Here is a 19760-nt window from a genome sequence, read left to right on the forward strand (position 1 = left end):
CAAACTTCCAAACAAGATCAACTGCAAAAAGACTTACTTGGATAGAGGTATGGAAGGTTCTTCTTTCTTTTTCAAAGTTGCTTCTCCTCCTTGTTCGTTCTCCTCTCCTTTAAGCTTAGAAGTAAGTGTGGGTGCCTTTCTCTTGAGTGTAAGCTTGGAAGTAAGTATGGGAGCCTCCCTCTTAAGCGTCGAAACTATGGATCTGCTAATAAAGAAGGAAGCAAGCCGTGCGAAGTATAAGTAATGTGAAGAAAAGCAAAGCGAGCGGCACGCCAAAAAGCAGGTTTAAAAGCCGCGTCTATAGTCACGTCTAATAGCGCGTCTATAGGCGCATCTAAATACACAGAGTAGACGCGCATTTAGACACACCATTAGATGCGATTTTAGACGCACTTTTAGATGCGACTATAGACGCGCCACAGAGTTTAAATTAAACATTTGAAGAAGAGCAAATTTGGTGGGTTGTTTGTTTGTAGGATGTCTTCATCTTCAACAAGTAGCTCCAGTGAGGATGAATCCCTCCATATCCACCATCGCGAAATGTGGTTGGAGCAAAAAGTCAAATGTCTGTGTGATCGATGTCGAGGAAACATGTATCGTGCACGCAAGATTACACTCAATCATATCTCAAAGTATGGAGAATGGGATGTGACCGTAAACAGGGTAAGGGTTTGTAAGTTAAGGTTGATTGAGATACCTATGGGTATTCATATGTTTGAGTTATGATCCCGTTTTAATTTGATACAGGATGCAGTGCCACACCCGCATATGTTACCCTATGCCCGTCGTGAGGAGGCGAAGCGTCGGCGATATGAGGTGGGATCTTCAGGAGGGACCGTTACAGATGAATGGAGTGATGGTGATAGTAGCCCTCTGCCATTACCTCATGAAGCCATGGAGGAGGTGTTTGATGATATGGTGCGGGATTTATATGTCCATCAAGGGAGGGATAATAGCATGGAGCAGGATGATCTTTTTACTGCAGCATCGACTCCACTGTTTGAGGGGTGCATATTCTCTATTCTACGTGCCTCCCTTGAGTTACTAAACTTGCAAACCATCTATGGATGGAGCAATGCAAGTTTGAATGCATTACTCAAGTAAGCTTTAAAGTCGATTTTGCAAACATGGTGAATTATGCTAGTGGGTCAATTACTCGAATGCTTTTCCTCATTTATGGTCTTCACGTGCAGGCTATTGTGTAAAATGCTTCCAAGGGAGAATGAACTACCGACCTCAAGAGATATGGCAAGGCAACATGTGACCTCTCTTGGAGGATTAGATTACAAGCGCATCCATGCATGTGTCAACGATTGTGTTTTGTTTCGTGGACTACATAAGGATGCAAGAGAGTGTCCTACTTGTGGAGAGGCAAGATATAGAGCAGATCTCAAAACCTTGGACGTGCCTCGTAAGGTATTGCGACATTTTCCCATAATCCCTCGCATCCAACATATGTTCAAGTGCAAATCTATTGCAGAGCTCATGTCATGGCATTCCTCCCATCGATCAACCGATGGCAAGTGGAGAACTCCCACGGACTCTCCTGCATGGAAGCATATTGAAGACACATGGCCAAGCTTCAAGGAAGAACCTAGTAACTTGAGACTTGGATTGGGTATGGACGGTGTGAACCCATTTGGTCTCAAAAGCATGTCTTACAGTGTATGGCCAGTGGTATTGGTGAATTACAATCTTCCACCCTCTATGGCTATTAAGAAAGGACATGTCATGCTGTCCCTTCTAATTCCAGGGAAACATAAAGTCAAAAACCCTGATGTTTATTTGGAGCCTTTGATTGATGAGCTAGAGATACTTTGGAGAGGTATCGAGGTGCATGATGTGAGCAGGCCTCCCTTGTCACGAGACTTCAACTGCAAAGCAGTATTGATGTGGACGATGCATGACTTCCCAGGCTATGGCGAGTGTTCAAGTAAGCATTGCATTTTTAATTATGAATAGGCAAAGTTGTGGCACCCTAAGCCCACCTTCCACTCTTAATTGCATCTATTGTTCTGGTCTCACTACATCGGGTTACCATGCATATCCTGTTTGTGGTCCTTCGCTAGTTGCCTCACGGGCAGACGCATTGAATAAGGTCATCTATGAGAATCACCATCGATTTCTCCCACCTGATCATCCTAGATATGTTGCCCCTTGGAATGAAGTCCTCCCACAATCACTCACCGCGGGAGATTGGATGAGAATTTGGGACGGTTCCACGACGACTCCACCACTTGGCATGAGCCGGTAAGGGTTTGTAGCTATTGGCTGGAAGTAAAGATTGGCTATATTGGCTGAAAGTAAAGATTGCACGCTAACACTTTATTTTGTTTAGATACTCCATCTTTTATCGTTTACCATATTGGTCCCACCTCAAGATCAATCACCTGCTTGATCCCATGCATATCTTCAAGAATGTGGCATCTACCATTTGGGAGCATTTGAATGGGACAGGAGATTCGGCAGGCATAAGGGAGGATCTACGTACCACAGGGAGGATGCGTGAAGCTTGGCCTCAAGAGAGACCAAATGGGTGTGTTTTTTTACCTCGTGCACCGTGGATGTTATCAAAGCTAGAGATGGCGACGGTGAAGCGCACTACAATTCATACTCCCACTGGATGCATGAGGTGTTTGAAGGGAGCCTTTACAAAGAGCAAGAAAAGAGGTGTAGAGCAATTATATGGCTTGAAATCTCATGATTGGCACAAGATGCTCCAAGTAAGTATTTTATATGCATAATATCTTTTTCCTTTCAAATTTGTGAGTGAATAGCTATAAGCAACTAATCAACCACCTCCTCGCGGGTTCAATTCATACTACCTACTAGCATTTCACGTAGTGCATCGAAGGACGTGAAAGATTGTATTTACAAGATGGGCGAGCTTGTGAGGTATGTGATCTCAAAGGAAATAGATCCCACCACGCTTGAGAATGCTCGAGTTATGTCAGTGGAGGCGGTTTGTTTAGTGGAGGAGACATTTCCACGTTCTATTCTCACAAGCCAACTACATCTCATAGTGCATTTGGTGGATGAGATTGCTATATGCGGTACTATACATGCACGATGGTTGTTCTTCCTCGAGCGCTTCATGAAGACCTTGAAGGGCTTCGTGAGACAAAATGCAAGACCCGAAGGTAGCATGGCCGAGGGTTGGTTGGTACAAAAGTCACTTGTATATATTTCTGAGTTTCTTGTTGATGTGGATAGCTCTCTCCCACGACTATGGAGAGATGATGAAGACCTAAGGATGACCTCTATTGTGCCTCAAGGGAAAGGATGTAACAAAGTAATAGACACGGAGTTGCATAATAGTATCAACCTCTTTTGCGTGCTTAATAGTGATGTGATGAAAAGATGGGTGACAAGATACGAGGATGCAAAGGCAAGAAGACAAGAAGAAAGGGCCCTCTTTTGTACACACCACGGATCTCATGTGCCATACCCTCAGCATCTAAGAGCACTTCCAAAGGATATTCATGTGGATTGGCTACTTGATGAAATGGAGAAAGCAGAGAAAGACGAGGGGATGCACATCACAATGGAAGAATGGGAGTATGCTAGGGGATGCATGAGCAAGGTCGGTATATAGAATGTTATGCATAAGTTAGGAGCTTCCAATAATTTAGATTGCTTATTTAATTGATTTTTTCTTGGTGTAGTGCACTGTGTTCAATGCTATATGGTGTGAGGGCAAGCATTTTCGAACACAACAGATTGATGATAAGAGAAACACACAAGATTGCGGCGTCATTGCTAGCTTTGAGGGAGCCAATGGAGCCATGGATGATTATTATGGCATAATCCAAGATATTATTATGCTTGACTTTCGACGCTTCTTTGTGTATGTTTTGGATGTAAAGTGGTTTAAGGACGTGGTGGAAAGAGGCCCTAATGCAACAATCAAACGCCGTGCAAGTGGCTTTGTAAGTATTGACTCCACAAAGTTTTTGCAAAGTAGGAAGGACACACTAGTACTACCGCAACAATGTGAATAGGTATTGTGCACACATATAAAAATACTCGCTTTTAAATATTTGATGCAAGAAAAGTAACATGATTGTATTTGTGTTTGAATTAGGTTGTCTATCAACCAATGGTGGATAATAATAGATGGTGGCATGTCATACCTATTATGCCACGTTCCAAAGTGATGTATAGTACATTTACTAATGTGGAGCGTATGGAGGATGATCATGGCCATGGACGTGATGATGACCGTGATACAAGAGAGGAGGATGATCATGAGATAGGAGATACAGATATTGAGGCCATTACCCTGAGGACGAGCCTACCATTCGAGATGCTGATTTCGATGAGCACATGAGTGGCACAAGTAGTAGTGGGTTGAATGTATTTGTAGATCTAAACACTTGTTTGGATTTTGAAGTAGATAGTTTGGCAAGGGTTGATCTCATTGAGGATGAGATTGAACCGTAGCCCCATAATTGATATTGGCAAAACTATTTTACATATTGTCTCATTCTCCTCATCTCACTTAATTCTTGTATATGTGGGCTTGCAAAAAATTATGTGCTTTGGTAATCATGGGCAACGTTTGGAAAGCAATGATGTACACCAAAATATCACTTTCTGTATTCTCTGGTTTGCGTCTATTTACGCATCTAAATGCGCGTCTGATTCTCAGTGTAAACGCACAAATAAACGTGCAAATAGACGAGCTTTTAGACACGCATTTAGACGCGCCCGTAATTTCTCTACTAAAGCAACGCCTATAGATGCGCCCACTATTTTGCGCGTCTACCAAGCGCATCTATAGTTGCTTTGTGTTGTTGTGTTATAAACTTCTGTGCGTTGAGGTGACTGGGGTAAACTTCCTTGCGTTTATTGGAGTGCCTTCTTCTATGCATTGAGGTGACTGTATGCGAGCGGGGTTATTCGAGTGCCTTCATCTTTCTTTCTTGCGTCAATTGACTTTGACCGATTCTCCCATTGCAGTGTATTTTGCAAAAACCCCTTCGTGTCCTTTTGCTTTGAGAGTGCAGCAGTTCTTTCCAAATGTCACTGCTGTCCCTCCTTCTGCATTGCAGACTGCCGAATAGGTGTCGCGAACAAATGGTATCGTCCAATCTACATGCAAGCCAACGGCTCTCAACTGCCAAAAAGAATTACTCTGTCATGGAAAGAGGACTCAACATCATTTATTTAGTCAAAAAATTCTAGCATTATTTGTTGGGCCGACCGTTTTTGTTTCATGTTGATCATTCCACATTGTTGTACTTAGTAAAACAGCAAAGTCTTACATTTTGAAGTAGTCTTAGGCTAGCTGTATCGGCAACATCTGATGGAGGCCCTGTTGCGGTGTGTTCAGCCTCATGAGCAGGAGGCAGTGATGAAGAAGGCCATTGCGGGGTTTCAGGTGATCATTTTGTAGGGGAAATAACCGCAAAGAAAATTCTTCAAGCTAGCTTATGGTGGCCAACCATGTAGAAGTATGCTAGGTGGTTTGCAAAAAGTTGCAACCTCTACCAGCGGCAATTGGGCCTACCCATAGATCGTGATCGCATGCCGCTTAACCCCATTTTACCACTAGATCCATTTCAGAAACGGAATCTAGACTTCATGGGTCCATTCAAGCCAGTAGCTGCCCGCACACGGAACTGCTACCCCCTTCATCCCACTGGTTTCTATTGATTCACAACCTATGGATGCTCGTCTTCAACATCTGTGAATTCGGAGCTTCAGCAGCATCAATTGGCTAAGGGTGAATGTTCACCCAGTAGCATTGGCACTTTGCCAGCAGCTCGCAATGGGATTAGTGGTGGAGTTTTTGGGTGAGCATTGGGAGCTGCTACTGACCATTCAATTAATCTATTAGAGTGAACGATTGTATTTGCCAATGGGATGGTAGATTTTTTGTGCAGCCGACTTGTTCAGAAAAGTTGATGTTGGCTAAGTTTGGGACTCCTTCTAGTAGGGAGTACAAGCTTAGTTCATGTAAGGATGTTCAAGTTAGGGACTTATAGCGCTGGATCCTTGAGTCGGTATTTTTGTAGGAAAAGACTTACACAATCACTCCCCGGTCTTGAGGGATGATCGCGATGGTGGTGGTTGAGTAGCGAGCAATGCCTTGGGCACATGTTTTAACGGAGCACATACATGTAGAGGCTCATAGGATGGCGACGCTGGTTGATAAGAAGCAAGATGTGAACTCAAAGATTGGTCAGATTTTGGAGATTCTATTCCCTTTATAGCTTGAGTCTACTACGCCTTGACGGAATACTACATTAATTCTTACCCTCGAGCCCAAAGGACCTTTGTAGGAGGAGGCTAAAGGTTCAACTGGTCGAGCGCCCAAGAAGAAGAAACGTCAAGTGCCTCATATCACTCAAGGCGTGGTTTTTTCTCTTGTGCCCCTTACTCCTTCTCATGCAGGTGGGACATAGAGTTTGCTCCATAGTGGGGTGGCTTCAACCCATATCAGCGTCATGCATTCGCCTCCCCCACTGGTCATGGCAGAAAGGGTGATGGTGTTAGTAGCACTTGTGTCCACTGAGATGGGTGTTTTCGGAGGCAGTCTGCTGGTTGGGGGATCACTCACTCAAAGATGGTTGGAGCAGCTTCAGTGCACAGCAACGACCACTGCAGCAACCTCTACTGTGGTGGTGGTGGTGTCTGAAGTAGTGCGAGTGTCAACAACAAAAGAACTGGCGGTGGTCTCTGAGCCTGGGGTGTCGCTTCGACGCCCTCAGCTGGAGTGTCTTTGCAGTTGTAGCCAATGAATGTGCAGCTGCAGTTATGTGCATAGTTGCTTGCTCGCCTTGCAATGCAGTGTTCTACGGAGAGTGATTTCTAAAGAGTGGCCAGTTTGGAATTTGACGTCATTTAATTGCGGAATGAGAATGAAGCCATGTAGAGTCAGCAAGTAGCATGAATGCAATAATAACTGGAAGACAGGGTTGCGGTTCTGGAAGCACAGGTGCAGGTTGCGGAAGCACACTTGGAATCCACTCAGTAGTTACATTCATAGTATGTTTTCGGCATTCAGGAGGAATTGTTATGTCGACGTACTACCGATAGAATGTCTGAGTATTTGCGAGCTTTTCCTAGTACTATCAGTGTCAATATGGAGCAGATGGGTTCGGTCCTTGATGCTCTCCAAGGGGATGTTTGTACGGAATGGGATAGATAATTTGCACGTTGGCGTGAGGCTGTGGTTCCGCAAACGTGTTGGGAGATGGTTTGGCAACAATGTCGACTCAAAACGGATGGGAATGCGGGTGTTGGTGTTGGGTCTCGACCGCAAAGTTCTCCTCAAGTGCAAATAGTGTCTAGGCTGATGGGTTCCAGTAATTCTACAGGTGGGAGAGGTAGTGCATATAAGGGTAAAGGAGCGGTTGCAGAGTCAATACCTACTGGGGAGGATTGGCACGCAAAGTATGAAGAGTTGGCTGAAGGAATTGTAGAAGCTATTGTTTGCTATGGCAAAAGAGCTCAGGTGCTAAAGCGGCAACAGTGTTCTCTGTGTTTTTGGTTAGAACTGTGTGCCCATTCTTTCAGTTTGTCCTTGCCTCCTCACCCTCCTTGGTGGAATGAAGCGGATCATTTTTTGGAAAAGTTTTATAATAAGCAAACCTTGTTTCCTGGGTTACCTAATCCTCCTTTGTATGAGCCTATGGTAATTCAGTGGCGGCTAGCTACACAAGAGGAGTGCTGGCAACAACAATTGCCACAGGGTACATGGATTGAGGAGGTTCTGCCTACTATTGAACAGTGGCCTAAGCATCAATCCGTAGATTGGTCAAAGCCGCGCATCCTTTGGAGTGGTTGATGAATATGGAGCAGGATTGGAGGTTGAAGCTTTGGTTGCGGAGGAGGCAGCTAGAAACTACTAATGCAAGTTTGAGTGGAGTGAAACCACTAAAGCAGTTGCGGAAGGAGTGTCATGAACGCAGTGATGCGGGACCAAGCAAGGTTGGGGTAACTGATGCACCTTTTTAGTGTATTTCCAGTTCATATGAAGAGTAGAGATCCGGCGATGGCTTTTGATTGGCCTCACAAGATAAAAAGCACCCATAGTGCGGTGTGCTATCGCACAAGTAGGCAATGACAGCCTAGGACATCCAGACATGCATTAATAACTGATAACAGTTTCATGTTTTCATTTTCAGATTCTAGATAGATTTGAAGAGAGATGCTTCTATTCATGTGTACTTAGTAGTTGATTAGTGTAATCCTTGATTCTGAGTACGTAAGCATGACCGGTTTCATTGCTATTACAGAAACTCTGGTTGATTTGGTCTCATACTATGAGAATCCTAGATGTGTTCTTGGACTCGTAAAGAGTTGTGCACATATCCCATGCTTCTTTTGATGTATTGACTCTATTGAGTTATCCTAGCATGACATCTTGCACATCTTGCTTGATCAAATGATATGCATATTTGTATTTCTTGTCCCATTCTACCTGTGCTCAAGAAATGGCAAGATATGCTACAGGTATGGACAATGGTGGTGCAGCTGTATATCCCATTGTTGGTGCTGCAACAATAGGTGGAGTGGAGCTGCTACTCACTAGATCATCCAATGCTCTAGGTGTAGCCCCATCAACATACTCCCATTTGTCTTGATGTACAAGAATGATCTCCGGATTGAGATAATCTTACTGCACCTAGTTCTCTGTCGAGGCTATGTCCAAAATGATTGTTGCATTGATGCACATACACTATTTGTATCTATCATAGGGGATGGGTATTTGTTGTGGATTCGCACAATCCACCGTGAGTGCCATGTGTTATTGCATAACCATGCGGGTTAGCAGTAGTGACTCTGAGGGGTGTGTGAGGGTAGGTTAGTTGCACAATGATTGGTGGTTCGGTCCTCCAAGTAGTTGAGTCTTCAATGGTCTCTAACCCTGATAATCGGTTTTTACTATCACGATGTGCATTCTTACTATCATGAAAGGAATTCGCGATTTGGCGATTAACTTGCTTCCGACAAGGTGTTTTGGCGAGCTCATGTCGTCCGCTCCTTGCTATCATTACAGAGGCACTTCACATGGAGGGTTGCATGCATCAGCATGCACTTTGACAGAGATTCAAGAGGAGATGGTTGCAGTGAGGCATCACACTCGTGGCTTTCAACAAGATGAACTCTAGCGGATGTGAATTGATCCCCGACACCCTACTTACGGTCAAGCGAGTGCGGAAATCTTAGTGTGGTCTTGGTACTGCATTTTGCAGTTGCTATCTTTCCAGTAGGCATGCATGTGCACATGCTCGCAAGGCCCTCCTAACCTTTGGAGACCAACAACACGATTACAGTGACGGAGGAGTGATCCTGAGCATGGAGACGTCATGTCATAAGGCTCTCCAGGAGGAATTGACCAGCGTCAAGGGATACCTTCTCATTCACTCTCACCACCATGGCTGCACTTAGGTAGTAGGTATGGGTCTCATTAGATGGATGCAAGGCGTTGAGTGCATCCTGGTCTCCAACAGTGGTTTTGATTGCTTCTCGCAACCTTTTCGGTCAAGGAGTACCATCAAGATGAGGAGCACCACATGTTGGAGGTGCCATGATGGCGGGCCAAGTTAAGTATAGCAAGTTTTTGGGGAAACAATCTGATGACCCGAATGCTCATGTCCGATAGTTTCAGAAGGTGTATGTGGTCAACAATCGACCACCCGTGGTACCACTCCGACAGGAGGCAGCTTTCGAATCAACCTTAGTAGGGAAGGCATCACGGTGGCTTGTAGAGTATGCAGTGGACCAATTCACATCATATGATCTTGTCCGCACGGCATTCTTGAGATGGTTTCGTAAGGAAAAAACAATTCCATAAACTCTGGATAGAATGTGGCGGTTGGATCAGGGAGATCAGGATGTGGAGGATTAGGCATCCAAATTCAATTTACTCATGTAATGTGTGCCAGAAGCGAATGGGCCTACTCAGGAGGTGCTGAACAACTACTTTGTTTTAGGGGCTTTCTCAGGATCTGCAATGGCGTTGGCCATAGTGGATCGAACACAAGTGATGCTCATGGCGATCATGGCACAAGTAGTGCCAGCAAGGGCCCTTAATGCAAATTGGTGCGTGATCTACTTGACAAATACCCACAACACAGTGGGATGCCAATATAATGGGCATGGCCAAAGAGCAATTCGTCAAAAGCAGGATCCGGGTGCATCTTTTGTGCACGAGGAGCAACCACAACCGTCGTTCCAATGAGGCGATGGCAGTGAGAGCCATGGATGTGGACCAGAGTGGTCGTGCCCAAAATTGACCTAAAACTTGCTTGTTTTGCTTGGGCAAAGACCATTGGTGGTGAAACGAACGCCTAGATGCTTAGGAATGGGATCGGTAATGAGCAGAGTGGCAAGCACTTCCATGGTGCACATTGTTGAGGATGACCTGTTGGTATGCTCGAAGATTAGTATAATCACCTGTGCGGGTACAAAGCTACAGGGGCCGACCCTAAAGAAAGGTGGCAAGCCTGGGGTGCCAACTTAATATGTATTATGTTACTACCCTCGTCCAAAATCTAGGATATGGAGGGACATTGTCCATATAGAATATGCATGGATTTCCTTTAAAAATTTTAAATATGCAAGAGAAAAATATGAAAATCTCATGTCCCTCCTCCCACAAAATATAAGGCATATACCTTGAAAAATATGCAAGATTTTAAGCTTTGTACATATTTTATGTGAGGCCCAAGAGGAGGGGTCTTTTGGATGAGGGGGAAAGGGGAACAAAAAATACACTAAAATATCAAAACCCATCTCCTTTCAAATTAAGGTAATTTTTTCATGCGTTACCTAAATTTCAAGGTGTACAGACATATTTGAAACTCTTTGTGTAGAACACAACCATGTTACTTTGACTAATTTCTACTCATGGCATATTTTTAAATTCATCTCATACTCAAGATTAGGTTTTTGTTACTAAAGGGAGTTGGCGCCCTAGGGCAACAAGCCAATACAAGAGCAAGTACGATGATCAGTCTGCAAGTTGGTGATGGAGGAGCCACCCTTGATGCAGTTGTGGTGGTTGAGTCTACAAAGGCACCAATTGGGGCATGCAAGGTGTAGTTCGCTGAGCCGCTTGTCCAACCAGAGTTGAAGATAGCACAAGGCAAAGTCAAACTTCCCTTACCAGGGAATGACCCATAGGCTGTCAAAGCAGCTTCCTTATTGGTGGCCAACCAAGCCAAGAAGCAGATGGATCCTCCATTAAGGGAGCCAGAGGCTTGGAATGCATTCTGGAAGCACCAATCCAGATTTCACTAGGTAGGTTACTCAACTTGGTTCCTAGATTCCACCAGCAATTGTTGCACTCCCTCCATAAGGAGTTGGAGCCATAAGAGGTGGATCTGTGCCAAGCTGATTCCTCTCTAGTACACCGGTGGTCCCTCTGATGGACATGAGAATTCCGGTGTGATCAGCAAAACCACAAGGGTTGACATTTGCACAGGTTCTGGTAGATGGAGGTTCGGGGATTAATATAGTCACCTTCAAGACCTGCCAAGAAATGGGATGGATGTCCTGAAAACCGGTGCCATTTTTAGTCTGTATGGTTAATCAATGCCGAGTTTGACCACTCGAAATTTTATGGGCAATAGTCTTGGAAGTGGCCGGCATCTCGTTTGTGGTCTCATTCGTGGTGCTCAATATGGAAGCCCCGACACCGGAGTATAGTGTACTCTTGGGCAGAACCTAGTTGTAGCAAGCAAAGGTCAAGCAGAACTGGGAGCATAACGTCATCTCCATGTGGAGAGGCAAGAAGAAAGTGCGGGTCACAATGGGAGTGGTAGCACCCTTGGCGGAGGCGGTATGACTAGTGTTGGCCGAGACGGTGAGCATGGCAGACGAGAACTGGAGTGTGGTCTCTATGCCAACATAGACTTAGGTAGAACAGAATGTGTGTAGAGTAGCGGCAAAGCTCTGCTTGTACTTGCATAAGGCTAGAAATAATCCCCCTTAGAAATCCAACTTGCATGTTCTACATGCAAGTTCTACATACGATTCCTACATGTGAGTCCTACATGCAACTTCTACATGCGAGTTCTACATGCGACTCCTACATGATGCGAGTTCTATATGCAACTCCTACATGCAACTCCTACGTGCGAGTTCTACATGCGAGTTCTACATGCAACTTCTACATGTGAGTTCTACATGCAACTCCTACATGCGAGTTCTACATGCAACTCCTACATGTGAGTTCTACATGCGAGTCCTACATGCAACCCCTACATGCGAGTTCTACATGCGAGTTCTACATGCAACTCCTACATGCGAGTTCTACATGCAACTCCTACATGCAACTCCTACATGCAACTTCTATATGCAAGTTCTACATGTAGAAAGAGAATATCTTACAATTCCTACATGCATAGAGAGAAGCTCTCCAACTTGTATAAATACCCCATAATGGAATGAAGCCCACACTCTTTAGGGCATTGTGTTGAGTTCTACTTTGGTATCCCAAGCAATTGTCGCAAGTGTCCATGCTTACTTGCACTCCACGTCCAAAAGCATGTCCTAACCCTGCAACTCCTCCTCCCCTCTCCTCCAACCTTGCAACCCATCCTCTCCCTCTCCTCCTCCCTCCTCCTCCTCCCTTCTCCTCCTCCCTCTTCCTCCTCCTCCTCCTCCCTCCTCCTCCTCCTCCTCCCTCTTCCTCCTCCTCCTCCCTCCTCCTCCTCTTAATAGAAGCATTCCAAATCCTTTTTGGCATGGGATTTTCCTCTAGATTTGCTTCTAGACTTGCTTGTTTTTTTGTCATGGTATTTCCCCTTGGAATATGACCTCCCTCTCACATTGAGAGCACTTGAACTTTTAGTTCTAGCATTGTTCTTTCTATTTACCTCCTCAATGAGAAGGCTACTCTCAACAGCTTGTCAGGCCTCCCACACAGGCTGAATTGCTTATAGCAGTCCTAAAAGTGTCCCAACTTTTAGGAAGGGTGACCAATAAGAACATTGCCTTAACTGAGTCATAAAAGGCAATTTTTTGAGTTGAAAGTTGACTGAAAATTATGTTAAACTCATTTAAATGGCTAGACATTGAAGTCCCTTCTTCCATGCGAAGAACTATGAGTTTCTTTAGCCAATACACTTGACAAGTGGCACTTTGCTTCTCATAAAGGTCATGCAACTTTGTCCACACACCATAGGCACCACCTGTAGTATCTTTCACTTTGAAATACACCAATTTTGAAAGTGTGAGCATGATCGTGGAGCATGCAAACTGATCCAATTCTTTCCACTCTTCATCATCTTTCCAATCCTCTGGCTTTATGCCTTTGCATTTTATAGGCTTTACTTGCTTCTTCTGCACCAGAACATTGTAGATTTGCTCCTTCCAATAGGAGAAGTTTATGCCATCCAACTTCTCAATGTTAAACAATGCATTCTTTGATGCCGAAGCCATCACAATGGATGACAGAACAATTAGGATACACTACACCAATGTACCAAACTCAAGCCCAAAAGATATCAACTGCAATGACAACAGCCACACTGTCACTGTCACAAATACATGTTCTGCTGTAAGTGACCTTAGGGCATCCCAAAACTAGCCAATAGATTTTGCACGGTAGCTCCATGCAAAAAGTGTGAATAGAAGAAATGTAGCTTGTAGAAAACTCTACAACTTCTCAGTTTATAGCAAGTCCAAAATCCTTACAGATTTCCTTATATCTACTGTTGGAAGCCACCACCTGCAAACTTTTAGTGCTGTAATAACAGTCTATAACAGTTTTGGCTTGTTTTGAACTGTCAATATCTTCCCAACCGTCGGTTGCCTTTGCTGTAAACACCAAAGTTGTAGACAACCAATATATCTACAAACTTCTAGTTCACTGCAAGTCCAAATTCATTATGGATTTTTTTGATATTCACTGCTGAACGCAGCCCCCTGCTCACTTTTTCTAGTTGTCATAAACTGTCAAAACTGTAAATCATGGGCATACAGGGCATCATAGCTTTTTCTCTAAATCTCGAACTAAGACGCTTTCAAAAACAAGATTGTAGATTATCCAAAAAAATAATACTTCTTAGTTCAATTCAGAAGACAATTCCTCATGGATTCTCTGATATTCATTTCTGAAAACAGCAACCTGCTCAATTTTTACTGCTGTCACAAGACTGCAAACTCCCAATCACCAACTTTTCTTGAAGCATTTGAGGCATAAACTCCAATGAAATAGCCCAACAATTCTGAAAATTGTTATCCAAAAAATTCCCTTAGTGGGAAGAGTATTGCACTCACAAAAATAATCCCTTCCTGGGATACAAGACAGTTTCAGAAAAACACTGCTCACTTATGCTCACTTTTTCAGCTAAACAAAGGCTCAAAACGCATCAATTGTAAGCAATCACTTTCAGCAAACCTTTGGCTTGATACGCATCAAATTAAAGGCATAAACCCAACTGAAATCTGAATGTACCAACCACCTTTGATCAACTGATGTCTGCCACAAGAAAAAGACGTTTTTTTGCTTTCGGGCCCCAAAAAAGCAACTTCTAATGGCTGGAATTGCAGAGCAGTAGGTGGTTTTGATCGTAGATGGATAATATTCCTTCTCCCCTGCTCAAACAAGGCAATAGATTGCTGAAACAATCGAGGCAACCTGATATATAAGGCTGAAATAGTAAAAACGAGCTAGTATATGTCAAAATACAGCTCCCTGGGGCAGCCCACGGGTAGTAGGAGACTCCACGCAACAAGTTTGGGCTCTTGGCATAGCAACACCGCAATGCTACAGTCTCCTTGTTGGCTTTGCTCAACCAAGCTCTGATACCAGTTGATGGAGAGGAGGTCTTATCGGAGAGCAACAAAGAAAGGGAGAACACCCAAAATTGTCGGTGCTAACTCACCCAGATCAAGGTAAGCTCTTATTATGTATGTATGGTACAAAGGGGTATATACTAGGCCATTGGCCTTTACCACCCTTAAGACCACCTCCCCCTAAAAAAAGCCAATTTTACCCCTACTTTAATCCCTCATAACTCATGTGTTTGGGACCCACACTGGACCCCCTTTGAGCATAGATTTCACACATGAAAACACCACGCTACGGGGTATTTTTCAAGCCCATTGCACACCATTTTGGCATCACTAGCACTTGCTCATTGGCACCCCTGTGTGAGCCTGGTTTCACATAAATTTGCTCGTATCTTCACGTCGTGAGCTCCGATTAATGATCCATCTGCACCGACACAGTTCCCTACACACGTAGGATAATCTTAGGCACATTATTAACACGACAGTCCCTACACAAACTAACACTACTCTAACCCTCTCAACAAAACTACATCCACACCTGCACTTGCGACAGAGACACCCTTTGCAAATCTTGCCCAATATGCATGCAGCTATGTTTCGACCAATGCCTCCAACTCCAATGCTCACCAAATCCGAATACAACCCCACTGCAACCACCACCTCTGACAATTCTCTATCCCAAATCCCCCCCTAAAATTCAATCACTCCCTTTGACTCCTCCACGCCACAACATGGCTGGACGCCATCGCGACAATGATGGGGATATCGACCTTGATGCAGAGGATGACAATTTCTTTAATTGAAGAAATAATAACACTCAAGGCAGGCACCCTTTGGAAAAACTAGAAATTCCCAAATATAATGGTAGGGGAGATCCAGCCCGATTCCTCCAGCATTTTGATGCCGCACGCCGCACAGGTGGAGATCAATCCCATGAAACCAAGGTGGCTTAGTTTCCCATGGCCTTAATTGATGAAGCATTTGAATGGTACCTAGACCTTCTAGTGGAAGAGCGTGCCACATGGGACCTACTTCAAACAGAACTTAAATGACACTTTCAAATAGAGAGGGTAGAAGATGATCCCGCTCTCCAACTAAGGAAGATCGAACAAGTTCGTCGAGAAGATGTACGCACGTACCTAGGTAAGATGAAAAGATTAATCACCAAATGTGACCCACGCCCAGATGCAGAGTACCTCATGGCATGGTTCATTGCAGGACTAAGAAAGAAAATCTGAAAGGATATGAAAAAGATTAGCAGTTGTGAAACATTCTGTGCTGCTCATGGGGCAGCCATTGACATCGAGGATGGCATGATTGACTCAGATACTAGCAGTGATGACGGCAGATCTAGTACACGAGATAAGTGCTCGAAAAAAGATAAATCCAAGTCCACTGCTAAAACATCAAATGAAGATCGCCTAGAAGCCATGACCACGAAGCTAAAAGAAGACATGATGTAGGCCATGGAACAAAAACTTCACTTGTCTCAGTCGCCAACTCAGACATATCCACAGTGAGAAAATGTCTGGTGTCCACACTGCATGGCCAATCATACAACAAATGAGTGCCCGGTCCTAAGAGCTAGGATTACCACACAAGCAAATCCACCGCCAAGGTTGTGGTGCCATATCTGCATCGTCGATGGCCATGATGAAAACAGTTGCATCTTCAACATGCGCAACAACCCGCCTCGACCTCAACAATACCAAGCGGCACCCACGCTAGTATACAGGCAACTGGCACTTGCACAAGTGCCCCAGCTCCAAGGCTAAATCCTGTTCCTATTCAGACACAAGTCCCACAACTAGTTAGGAATCCGAATCCACAACCATATCCAAGAGCACCAAATCCAGCTCCTCAGGCAGTTCCAATACATCAATTATAAGCCGAGGAAGTAGAATCGTCATTTGAGTATGAAACAGAGTACCCAGTGTACTATGTAGAAGGTGTAGAGGGTCTAATACTAGTTTATGCAAATCAAGTACATCCCAACACACATCGAGCACCAATCAAGTACTACGGTTGTGGAGAAAATCACCGGATCATAGAGTGCCCTCATCATGGTAGCCCAGCTACTTTCCAACCACTCTGTAGAGATTATTGCATAGGACATGCCTATATGGATTGTCCCATGAAAAATAAAGTCCCACAACAAACAAAGGTTAAGCCTGACGTCCCAATCGGCATCATTGGGATAGACAATCAAAGTCTAGGTCCGGCAAGTGTAATATCACAACCTGTAAATGTAATTGCACGCCAATAGAAAGAGGCCACCAAGGACCCTAACATTCCAATTCAATAAAGGCGAATTCTTAAAAAGAAAGCACAAGTGCCTCCACCTCTGCCAAGTAATGAGTAGCCGAGCTCATCCACATCAACTCCTGAGCCTCAAATAAAAGAAGCTCTATACCCAAATGCGAGGTGGAGAAGGCTCGTTTTCAGGCACTTCAACAATGGGTACAAAAGGAATAAGCTCAATTTGAGGCTGAGAAACAAGCTCAATTTGAGGTTGAGAAACAAGCTCAAGACCCAATCCATGACTTGGCCCCACAAAGTATTGATACTGTACTCGAGCCTCTGTTTAACAACATACTCCACAACATAATGTACCGCCACATCAACTTGAAGGAGCCGCACTCTCTAGCATCCTGAGTTGCCCTGTGTCAATTCCCATCAGAATCCTCCTATGAAATCGTCCCAATCTCTGGGAGAGTTTCAAAGGATGGATTGAACTCGCAAATCCCCCTCCACCTATGAACGACATCAAAGATATCGATGTGCAAATGGGTGAGAACATACGCAACATTATTGTGCCTTTGATCCACAAGGAATATAATGAAGTCCAAGCCATAGTAGATCGTAGAGCGGGTGTAAATTGTCCTATCAAAGGAGCTCTATGAAGAATGGGGTCTCCCACCAATGCAAAAGGCTAATTTCAACATACGCCTTGTCAATGATTCATGGGCTAAACCCTTGGGAATAGTAAATGGCATGTCCACAAAGATTGCAGGAGTCCGCTTTTCCCTTCAATTAACAAGCTTGGATCTCTCCAAAGAATCCTATCAAATCTTACTGGGACATCCTTGGTTATGGGAAGCATCAGTCGATGACTGGGGAGCTGATAGATTGACAATCTAGAATCACGACACAACAGTCAGAGTGAATGTGGAAACAGGAGCTATAAAACCAATTATACTTAGAGCATTGGATAACACATCTTTCACGACAATCTCAAGCAAATCAGCTCCCTCGCAACAGCATGCCATAGCGGGTGACTCAAAAAGCAATGCCAATACCTAGATACAAACATTGGCAACCATCGACAACTACCATTCATTAGACCCCATCTTCTCAGAGATTGATGCTAAGGTGCTGTAGGTAGATCCTCCACTCACACATGAAGAACCAATCAATCTAGACGTGCCATTCTTTATGACTGACCTCGAGTGGGATAATGAACCTGAAGAAGGTACCCATACCAATGATGACTCAGATTTTCCTTGGGACCTTGAAACTGAGGCTGAGAATGCTAAAATTGAAGATCAAATCTTTGATAATGACTTAGCCATTCTGCATGCCCTAATGGCAGTCAAACTCTTAAAAGTTGAATAACAACAGAAGATCCCACAAGAAAGCTGAAGGAGAAAATCATAGAAAAGCCAAGGCCGAACACTTCAATGAATTTGAATGAGTCCAAACAAGGATCGTCGAATTGTACCTTGCAAAGCCAGCTCCCTCCAAATCAGAACCATCGCCTCTGAATGGTCCCTTGAGGGACTGGAAGGAGTATGCATAGCATATGAACCCTTACTTGGAAACACCTTACCAGTGGAAAAGTTACCCCACAGTTCCCAACGTAAGAAGTTTCAAAAATATAAGCCACATGTGCGGATGAATCTCAATCAAGAGACTTCAAAAAAAGAAAGTCAAAAAGAGCCTAACAAATTGGTAAATAAATCTATGCCACCCAGTACACATGGCACATGTTAGGCTACTTTAACACCATTAGAGGCCGATCTTTGAGAAGTGTCGAAATACTTCAAGAATTACACAAGTGGCAGTGTGCCAATAGCAATGCCAAGACCACTAAAAGAATCTAGAGTGCAAGAAACTGATAGCATTCCAAAAACTCCAATGTATGAGGGACCGACAAAAACATGCACAATAAACCTCACCCTTATAGGGGAAGAAGAAAAACTGGGTTTCATTGGGAAACAACTTCGACAAGAAGATGAAACCAAATGCAAAGCACTCCTAATGGAATACCCTGACTACCTAGCATGGTCATACAAAGAGATGTAAGGAATTTCACGAGACGTGCCAATACACACAATACCTATAAGGGAAGGTGCTCACCCTAAGGTATGTGGACCTTATCGCACAAATTCTAAATACTGCACCATGGTTTATGATGACAAGCTAGAAAAACTCCTAGATGCCGGATTCATCTATGAGATAGAGCACACTGCTTGGGTTTCACCCATCATCATTGTGCCTAAATGCAACAAGAAGCTCAGAAATGCGTAAACTTAAAAAATGTGAATGTCGCCACAATTAGGGATCACTATCCCCTACCCTTAATAGAAATACTGTTGGAAAAAGTGGCAGGCTCTGAAATATATAGCTTCTTGGATGGCTTTAGTGGCTATAACCAAGTGCAAATTGCTCCTTAAGACCAATCAAAAACAGCATTTGCTACAAAATGGGGTATTTTTGCATATAGAGTCATGCCATTTGGCCTTTGTAATGCGCTGGCCACATTCCAATGAGTCATGTTCACAGCTTTCAAGTCATTTTTGAATACATTTTTACAGGTGTTATTGGATGATTTGTGCATCCATTCGAAAAAAAAGACCACTTCAAATGTCTTGAAGTAGTATTGATTAAATGCAGGGAGTATGGCATCTCCCTAAATCCAACAAAATGCCAGTTCATGGTCACCCACGGAGTTGTTTTGGGACACATCGTCTCTCAACATGGGATTGCAACCACTGACATGG

This window comes from Dipteris shenzhenensis, chromosome 1 (genome assembly GCF_047967505.1).
Source record: "Dipteris shenzhenensis isolate YYH24624 ecotype China chromosome 1, Dip_SZ_1.0, whole genome shotgun sequence".
Classification (NCBI taxonomy): Eukaryota; Viridiplantae; Streptophyta; class Polypodiopsida; order Gleicheniales; family Dipteridaceae; genus Dipteris; species Dipteris shenzhenensis.